Below are 10,303 nucleotides of genomic sequence, written 5' to 3' on the forward strand. Positions count from 1 at the left end.
ATACAATAATTACTGTATATTGAGGAATTGCCTTTCATTAGAAAATAGAATTCTTATCTTTTTTTTTATAGATCTGGATCATTCGCACTGTCCATTCAGATTGGATGGAGTTTCGTTTTATGTGTTTTGATTGCTAAATGGAGATTTTTATTTTTAATTTAACTTGGTTAGAAATTAAAGTACACTCTAAAATAAATATTTAGGATCAAAATCTAAAATTCACAATTCATTCATTCATACATTATGGAAGTGTTCCTGACTCTGGAATTTCAATCAGAAGGTCGTGGCTTTCAGATCCCAGCCATGGTGTAGTTTCCTTCATCAAGATATTAGTCCACATTATGCTGTAGATCAGGGAATGAATAGCACAGGGGCTTGGGGTGATATTGCCCCCAAAATTCTCAAAAAAGCCCTGGAAATTAAAGGAGAATGAAACCTTTGGGACAAGATAGCTTGTGTGAAAACAGAAAAATCAAAGAAACAGATCAACGAAAGTTTGAGAAAAATCGGACAAATAATGAGAAAGTTATGAGCATTTAAATATTGCGATCACTAATGCTATGGATATCCTCAAATTGGCAATGTGACAAAGATGTGTGATGTTACTTGTGAACAACTCTCCCCATTACTTTTATATTTCACTTAAATTGCCTCTTTTATCACATCTATCAGTAGATCATGTGTTCTTTCTACAGGAGGGCATGTACATGTAATACAGATTTTTAAAGAATACATCATGGAAAAAGAGTTTGTATCACCGCAAGAAAAAGCAGAAAGAGACATTTTGAGGGTATTTTATAGTCCATCAAAGGGAATGTTGTTCACATGTGACATCACACATCCTTGTCGCATTGCCAATGGGAGGATGTCCATAGCATTAGTGTTGCAATATTCAAATGCTTATAACTTTCTCATTATTTGTCCGATTTTCTAAAACTTTCTTTGTTCTTATTCTTCGATTTTCTGTTTCGACACAAGCCTACTTATTCCAAACTTTTCATTCCCCTTTAAGAAATGAGACTCAGAAAATCCTCATTCACTGCAATGTATTCATTTTTTTTTCTGCTGTACACTCAACTTAATGAGGTAAATTGGTATCTAGTAGTGCTGTTATCGATAAGCTCTTTATCGCTAGTCTTGTCGATAATAGCTTGTTTTTTGCCACAATATCGATAACCTATCTCTTGTTGTCGATAATACTCAATATTATGTAGAGACATGACAGTAATTTTCAACGATTTCATGGAAACAGCATTTCGAAAGTGGCTTTTCAAATGGAAAATGAAAAAAATCATTTTTCTTCAAAATGCACAGAACAGCAACAGGAATTACTCCAAAATCTCAACAAAATACAAATACTTACTTACTAGCCACAAAACACGATCTCACCCCCACTTCGCTAAAATTCATGACAATCCAAGCATCATGACTGCACTCGACTCCGTATCGAATACATTCACAAGCGCAAGCTTAATTTTAGCGAACTACAAACTTAAGTAGAAGGCAGCATACGCCATGTGTTGCTACCCTCACTACGTTTGTAGGATGTACAGCACGATATCAAAATGGCGGATAGGTGAAAGACGTGGACTGCTCAGAACGATATCCAAAGGCCTCTAAAATATTGATAAAACTTTATCCAACCCTAAAATAAAGCTAGTAACGTGAAAGGTGAGGATGTATTTATGCTATATGCTTGTTAAAAGATGTTATGTAATTATTTACATCCGATGAACACAGATTTTAATGCGTTCTTGGTACATTGGCAGATGCGAATTTTGACCAACGCGAATATGTGACATTGCTATAAATATAATGCATAAAAAATTTGTATTGATTATGTTCTTTTGTCGCTAGTTATGTATCGATATTGGTAAGATATTTTCGGGGGGGGGGCAGTCAAATATATTGCTGTACACACGCGTGACCAAGAAATCGTGTTTAAAGGGGTGTTTTTTCAGTTTAGGACACGGGCCGTGCGTGCACTCGTGAAGGGTATCAAAAACACTGATTTTCAAAAATAAGGGTGGTTTAGAAAGACTGGTCAATGGACAATCGCGGGATCAAACGTATTTATGGTAGGTTTTTTTTCCAAAGCTTTTTCCCCGGGCTTTTTCCTCCTTGTTTCTGAAAAGTGTTCAGGTTCTTCCTGATTGTGGTATTTTAACCCTAGCGGCACGGGGGGGGGGGGTATGCAATATCCATATGTATAGTTTTATCTATATTTAAATATATTGTTAGCAAGGAGACAAAACTTGTTTAGGGGTCATATTCTTGCGACAACTTGTGTAGGGTCCAAAATGTGTTAATGAAGCTCGCAAAAAACTTGTTTAGGGGGGTCACGTTGCACACAGAGAAAAAATCGTTTAGGGGGTGTTTGGAAATGATATGGCCAAGCATGTGTACAGTAATAGTACATTGACTGCCCCCCCCTCCCCCGGGGATATTTTTAGCGATATATTGACAGAGAATTTTCTTAACAATAACAGCTCTAGTATCTAGTAGGAATTAATTCCTTAAATGTATCACAGCTTGTTGGGCTACATAGAAAATTAAATGGGAGGCTTTTCAGAAAGGTTTATTGGGAAAATATGTGGTTAGATTTAATACCCAATTTAGCGTAAAATACAGTATTAAAATTATATTAAACACAAAGAGATGGAACTTCAGAGTATTTTAAAGATCATTGCTTTGCTGTAGCTGAATTTTATTTCAAAATTGAAAGCACTCGAGATAAAATCCATCTGCATTCCTATACATGTAGTCTTTCATGCTCCACAAACATGGAGCTTACATTCTGTACATCTATTTGTCCCTTTGGAAATTTTTTGTAAGATTTAGCTGTTTTTTTGTAGTTGGATGGTTAGCTCATCATGTATGCTTTGTGTTAGAATGTTCCTGGAGAGAATAATGTGACTTCAATTCCAAGAAATCCATGCTAAATATCATGATATCGATTTCTCAAAGATGCTGGCAGTCTATCCATTAGACCAGTGACAGGATGGAAAAAGAAATTTGGATAATGAACTTTTAGTGAATTTGCTGGAGTATGCATCGGACGTTCAACCCACTTTGCACCTATTCCTCTGAATCCAGCCTTCTGTATTTGCAGGGCCAGCTTGCACAAGCTGAAAATAGTTCAGCCCATGCCCCCTTTTTTTCATAATGCACTTTTGCTCTCTTTTTCTTGGTGTCAGCCCCATTTCTCCCCCCTTTCAGAATCACCTATTTCAATATATTTGGCATTGTTTGGCAAGGTCTGTATTTGTAATATTCCAACACCCAGTTCTCCTGGCAGTGTACATATACGCATGTCCTCAAAACCTAGTTATTTCTGTGGCACCACTAATAAACATACACTGTAGATGAATGTGCTTGACAGGAAAACGATGAAATCCACAACTGCATTAGTATTATTTCATGATAAATGTCAGGATACGAGATGGAGAAGTGCTATACAATAGCATAAAGTACTTGTTACCTTTAAAAGTAAAGAGTAAAGATACATTTTGTAAAAATATCTCATTTTATCATGATAGAGATACCAGAATAGATGATGCTTGAATATTATTCCCAAGTAAAAATCTGAGAGTCTATAAAGCAGGTGTATTTGGAATGGAATAGGTATTAACTTCATTACAATTTATTCTCAAAAAGGGATTTTCCCTTTCTGTTTGATTCATGCTCCATGATGCAGTGGCTGCAACCATTGTTTGTGTTTGGAAGATAATAAGTTTTTGTACAGTGCATATCACGTGTCTCTGTGCACTTCCAAAGGAATTGGATATTATACCCTGGCTTAACTTTGATGCTGATGTCTGTCTGTTTTTCAGCTATTGTTTTTTTCAATTATGCTGTTTTGATATTGTGTTCCACCATTTTTTTAAAATATTTTTTTCAGGAAATATGTTCAGTTGAACAACCAAATATATTCATGCAAATTTTCTCATTTGTTTCTTCACAGGCAAACATGCTTCTTAAGTGCTCATGATTTCTCTACATTGTAGATTAAATACCATGGTCCATATTCTAGAGTCTATTTTATTAGCCCATAGGCTAACTCTGCTAAAATTATGGGAAGGCAAAAATGTCACAATTCTGTTAATCTGTTTTTGTTAGGATTCCTGTATTCTTTCCAATGTTTTAATGGTGAAGAAAAACATTTCAGTCATTTTCTCCTAGACAGTTTTGAATGAATCAAGCACCAAATTTGCTGAGATATTGAATGTCGTAAAGTACTATTCAAGACCAGTGTCACAATCGGCTAGTTAAAGATCAGAGTTCAACTTAAAACTCGATTTCAGAATATGGGCCAATGCATATCGCTGTGACCAGACTGTGCAATCTGTCTTTGTGTGGGGGAACCAGGCAAGTATATTGCGTGTAACCACAAGGAACCAAAACTTGTTCTTTAAAGATATATCCATTATAACTAGGGATGTCATTATCCGGCATGCAACTGTACAAAAAGTGTTTTGATGGAAGTGATCATTTCCTTTTTACACTATTTATCTATTGCATTTATATGGTAAAGGAACAGCATAATTCCCTTCAATGTGTGTTACAATGTAAAATTCAAACTTGCATTCAACCGTGATGTATGTGTTCCAGTTTTACCTGTGAAATGCATATCATTTGTAGTATGGGGAGTGACTTATGGGCCTGCCTGTCGCAATTAATAATTAATAATGTCTCTATTAGGAGACTAGTCCTACCCCCAGTGTTCTGAAAGGTGATTCGCTGCTGCTGCCTGACCTGTGTACACATGAACCAATAACCTAGATATCACTGGCTCTCTCTCTAGTTGGTCTCTCTAGTTCTTTTTCAAGTCTCTGCAAATTTTGGGGAGGATATTTCATATTTTTTGAGTTGGTCGGTTTTGTATGGCTTTCTCCATGCTTTAAATGTAAGTGACTTGTCTGCGTCGTTGTCATCATCATCATAATTTTGTATATGTATATTTTCCAATTTGATTTTTGCTACATGTATAAATGATACAGTCTGTGCAGTCACTCTTTGTTCCAATATCAATTTATCAAGGAAAGATTTTTGAAGGAAAAATCCACCCCAACAAAAAGTTGATTTGAATAAAAAGAGAACAATCAAACAAGCATAACACTGAAAATTTCATCAAAATATCAGATTTAAAAATAAGAAAGATGTCACTTTAAATTTTTGCTTAATTTCACGAAATATATGCACATATTGGTCAGTATGCAAATGAGGGGACTGATGACATCTCCTACTCACTATTTCTTTTGTATTTCATTATAATGATTTTCTCATTGTCATGTGAAAGAAAGTTTTCTTTTTTCCTGAACATATGGAATTATAATTGTTTGAACATTTTGTGGTTCAGTCAAGTTAATCATTATTGTCGAATATTGAAATATTATATTGTATCAATAAAAAACTGATACAATATATTGAGGGACTTGATCGACTCTCTTACATATCACTCAGTTTTTAATGCAAACTATTTTATGATAAAAAGATGTCATAATGTTCTTATTTTACATCTGATTTTGATGAAATTTTCAGCATCAAGCTTTTTTGGTTACTTTTCTCTATTGATTCCAATGAACTTTTTTTTTTTTTTGGGGGGGGGGTGGATATGACCTTAAATTAGCATTTCATATGGCTCTCTATAACCATGTCAAGCCATGCATAAGTAAACCCAGCTTTATGATCACCCAGTATTGCAAAAGTGAAAAATGTGAGAAATGAAGTACATGTACATTTTAAGTAGAATTATACAGATGCATTTTTTTGTGTTTACAGGTCTGAAATACACAAATTGAAAATAGTTCTTGTTGTTTAGTACTTGACGTAAATTGGGTGTGGGAGTTCTGAAATGATATTGGCTGTGCGAGGAAGCCAATGAAATATATTATGGCTTCTCAATTTTTCATTGATCATTACTTTTATACTTCAATGTTCATTATTCATTTGTGGAACCTTGTTTTGAGGGATATTAAAAAAAAGTCTGATTCAGGGCTCCATTTATATAGCCTATCATCTGTTATTTGCCTATGTACATGTATGTTAAATCAAAACATAGAATATTATTTGATTAAAGACTGCATATTGCAGTATAGCACATCGACATATTAAACTGGTACTGGTTTCAACAATGTCTATATATTTGTATAGCTAAATTTATTTTTTATTTTTGCACCATCTACATGTAATTGTGCTTTCATACAGTATTATACATGTATTATGTTTTTAAATTCATTTCAGTGCAATTTCATTGATGGATAAAAAGCTTCTTCAATAAAATGGGTACCAGGATATATTCTGTTTTGATTGATTGTTTTTTATTGTGCGACCCCTTTTTTCAACTGGATTTTGTTCTACGATTACAACTTGTGCATATTTCATAAGTACATAAATCTAATTGTGAATAGAAATCTATGGGACTTTTTAGGTTCTTGTGACAAATCAACAAATAACAAAATAATGCAATGTTGAGCACATTCTTAAAATGACATATTCCTGTTGTGTCATGAATGCAATTTGCATTTGAATATAAAGCTTGCATGAATGCCAAGCATCTTTTCTTTCAAGGAACACTGCTACTAATGTCTTTTAAGTGAATGTTTTTGGCTGAGCCACGCTATGATTATAGGCAATTTCTTGATTTTCCGCACATAATTTGAACATTTTAAAGTTCCCTTAAGATCAATCTGACATCAGATTTGTTATCAGTATTTTTTGCAAGGTACATGTAACCATAGAAATATAGGTAGCAGGCATGAGACAGAGAAATTTGAAAAAAAGAGCCCCCTCCCACATTGGGAAAATTTTGGAATTTAAGGTATGCAAAACCCCATTTCGATGCATTGTACAATCAAATTTTACTGTTTTGAAGAGGTTATTTTGTAGATAAATATAGTCACCGTAGCTGACTTTGCAAGCTCAACTTCATGGTCCAACCACTGCCATTTGAACTTGTTGGAGACATCCTTGTTAATATCACTAACACGAGGGTCATTCTATTCAACAGTCTTCATTTTGTAGTTGAAGAAATTACACCACACACCCTACAAATTCTTGTAAAATCCACGATAATCCAACTCGAAAACGCTGTACGTCCGTATCACTTTCATTCAATGTAAACAAATGTATACACACATGCATGCAGAAAGCTGCCAGCTGCATAACCCAGGGAGCTTTTAATTTATTTTTTAAAATTAATATTGAATATAAAATCCCTCATTGAATATTCGATGCATTGCCTGCTGACATTTAAGAAAACTCGCAAGAAAATTTAATGCATTTCACAAATTCACATGTCACGCCAGCACAGTCAATCACACCATCGTAGCACACATGCAGTTCACCAAACAGAGTCACAAGCACACAGACAATCACCGTAACACACATCTAAGTACAGGCGCTATCATTCACCAAAAAACAATGCTGAAATACATATTATGTCATTAGAATTGATTTATCTGCGCCATATGTCCAAAGCACGCCACGGATTAGTTCAGATTCAGTAAGCGGGGTCCCTGAAAATGCACTAAAAATGAAGAAATCTGTGATCTTATCTGAGTTTGCAAACTTTATTTCCTCGCTAATTTATGATGGTATCTTCGAAATTCCAATAAAAAACCAAATCAGATTTTTTTTCTTTCTTGGAATTACGGCGATATCGGACTTTGCAATTGTTTTTGAAGTTGCGAGAGAGATCCCAGAGTAATCTTGTGATTTTTTTCGCTATTCAGCAGCCATAAAATTAGTTAATATCAAGGAAATTGATGCTGCAATCAAAAAGGGAAGAGGACGCAGACGAGAAACAACACAATTTTTTTTTTTTTTTTTTTTTGCTTTAGAATTTCAAAATCCGCGGAAATCCGCCGATCCGCGGAGAAATCTCATGCCTGAGGTAGGCTAAATGATAAAAACACTGAATTTGTTGAGGAGCTGTGGCTGAGTGGTCTACAGGGACTTGTAGACACCTGAACGGTCCAGAATTCAATCCCTGTCCATCTTTTATCTGCTCTGCTTTTTATCATACATTAAATGAATAAATGGAAATAGTTTAAAGAATTATAAGGTTTGTCCCGGACACACAATGAGAGAATTGTTGGTGATTTTATCATAACTTAATCACAAGCACTTGATAGAAAAATGACATATCATTGTAAAGCTTAGAATTTCACGTTTTATGTGTAATTCAAAATATTTCCTAATAATAATTAGGTCATTTAGCCACTGACGAAGATTCTGCTAGGATCCAAAGGCCCCTTTTGACTTTTTAATAATTATGATGATAATAATAATGATAATAATAATAATGATAATAATATAACAAAAACAACAACAGTTGATTTACACAGGGTAGTCACTTCAGTTCCGAAAACTGTTCTCTCAGTTATTCATGCATACATAAGTGAGTAAAAACAATTTGATTGAAGGATTCCAAAAGTTTCTTTGCAGGGAGTATCTAAATTTCTAGAAGAAATCACTTTTCTAAGAAAATCACTATCTACTGAATTCTGGATGAGAACGGTGGATCAGTAAATTTGAAAACAGTATTCCCCTCCCCCCCAAAAAAAAAAAGAAAACAAAAATCATGTTATAACAAATATCTTTTACTGAATTAGGATTTTGTGATATTTTGAGAAGTGTGAATGCCCTTTGAGACCTTGTCAGAGGGGGGTTAACTTCCCATCTTCGTCATCTCACTTAATCCATGTATCTGGGTCACGTTAAAATCAGAGGAATGTCCCTTTGTATTCCCCCACCGCTAGCTTGTTCGGATTTCTTGCTTTCCATTACAGTCAAAGGAGTAGTAGTATGCATCAGTGTTTGGCATCAATGAAAGATTATCAAAGTATAAACTCTCAAAATCTGTTGCCATTTGTATCTTAAGAAAAAATAGCATTCATTTTATAGGCAATGTTATTAGTAATTTTTTATTTCAAATTTAAAATGAACCAATAGCCTACTCGCCATGTTCAACAACATGCATTTACATTAGACAGTGCCATCTCTCTCTTTTGAGGCACATCATTATCCTGCTTTTAGCTTGAGCTGCTGTCTCCAGCACTATGCATTTATAAACAAAATTAATCATACTTGGTACCCATTCACCTCTCCTGGGTTGAGTGTAGCACATTGTTGGTAAATTTCTTGCTGAAGGTAAAAACAGGAGCCCTGTTATTTGAACCCATGACCCTCTCATGATTGAAAAAAATAAAGAGTCAGAACCAGTAGACCATAATAGCCCTCCATCTTGCCTTTCATTTTGAATACCGCTACCTGTATTGAGTTGAACTTAGGAATTAATTCAATGGAATAGAGATGATGAGATTATAAAGTGAATGCTTTTGGAGCTATACTCCTTGAAGCATTTGTAAATGTAAATATGATTAAAAATCAAAACAAGATCTTGTTAAATTACTTTAAATTTGAGCATTTCTTTCGAAATGATGGTTTGAGCTCTTCCAAACCATGTGAAATCGAGCATCCATAAAACATGCAAATTCATGTTAGAATGTATTCAGTTTATTCATTTTAGAATCATGGGCTAACAAAATACATGTATGAAGGTTTTGATTTGATTCTTGATAGGAAAGAAAACAGCTGTCGGAAACTTTATAAATCAGTTCACATTGCAGTCCATGCAGGAAATTTATCTTCCATGCATTATGTTAACTTTTTATTTCATTTGGAATATGGGAACCAGTCCTATATAGTGAAAAAATGCATCTTCTATTAATGAAATCACATTTCTCCTAAACACTGATAAACAGACTCTGATTCTGTTTTCTCTGGAATGAAATAAAATGGACCTCACACTTATTGAGATTGAACTCTCCATTTTATTTCTGCTTCTCTATACATTATTACCTCTTGTACCCCAAGAATGTCCGTCCCAAGAAAGTGTGCCCCTAATTGGAACATTAGTTTGGATGCCAGAAATGCTTGTTAGGAGGCACTGAAGTGATACCATGGACACATTTCTATTTCAATTCTATTATCTCCATATGTTATTCATTTTGTCACACTTCACACTCTCATGCAATGTCTCTCAGCTTATTGGCACGGTCGAGATGAAAGCACTTGCAGATATGTTTGAGAAATGGTCTGAAAATTATCTTTACAAATATAAGTTAGACTGATGCTGCAATCAAAAGAGTTGCCCTTTTCCACCACCTTAAGACCTGTCCAAAGCTTTTGATAAAGGGTCAGTGAATTGGGCCTATATTCAAGTATGTATAGTCTATGAAAAAAAGTGTAGTAGTCATTATTTTTTAGCGGTTAGAATTTTAAATTTGTCATCTAGCGC

Source organism: Lytechinus variegatus, chromosome 1, assembly GCF_018143015.1.
Source record: "Lytechinus variegatus isolate NC3 chromosome 1, Lvar_3.0, whole genome shotgun sequence".
In the NCBI taxonomy this organism is placed as follows: Eukaryota; Metazoa; Echinodermata; class Echinoidea; order Temnopleuroida; family Toxopneustidae; genus Lytechinus; species Lytechinus variegatus.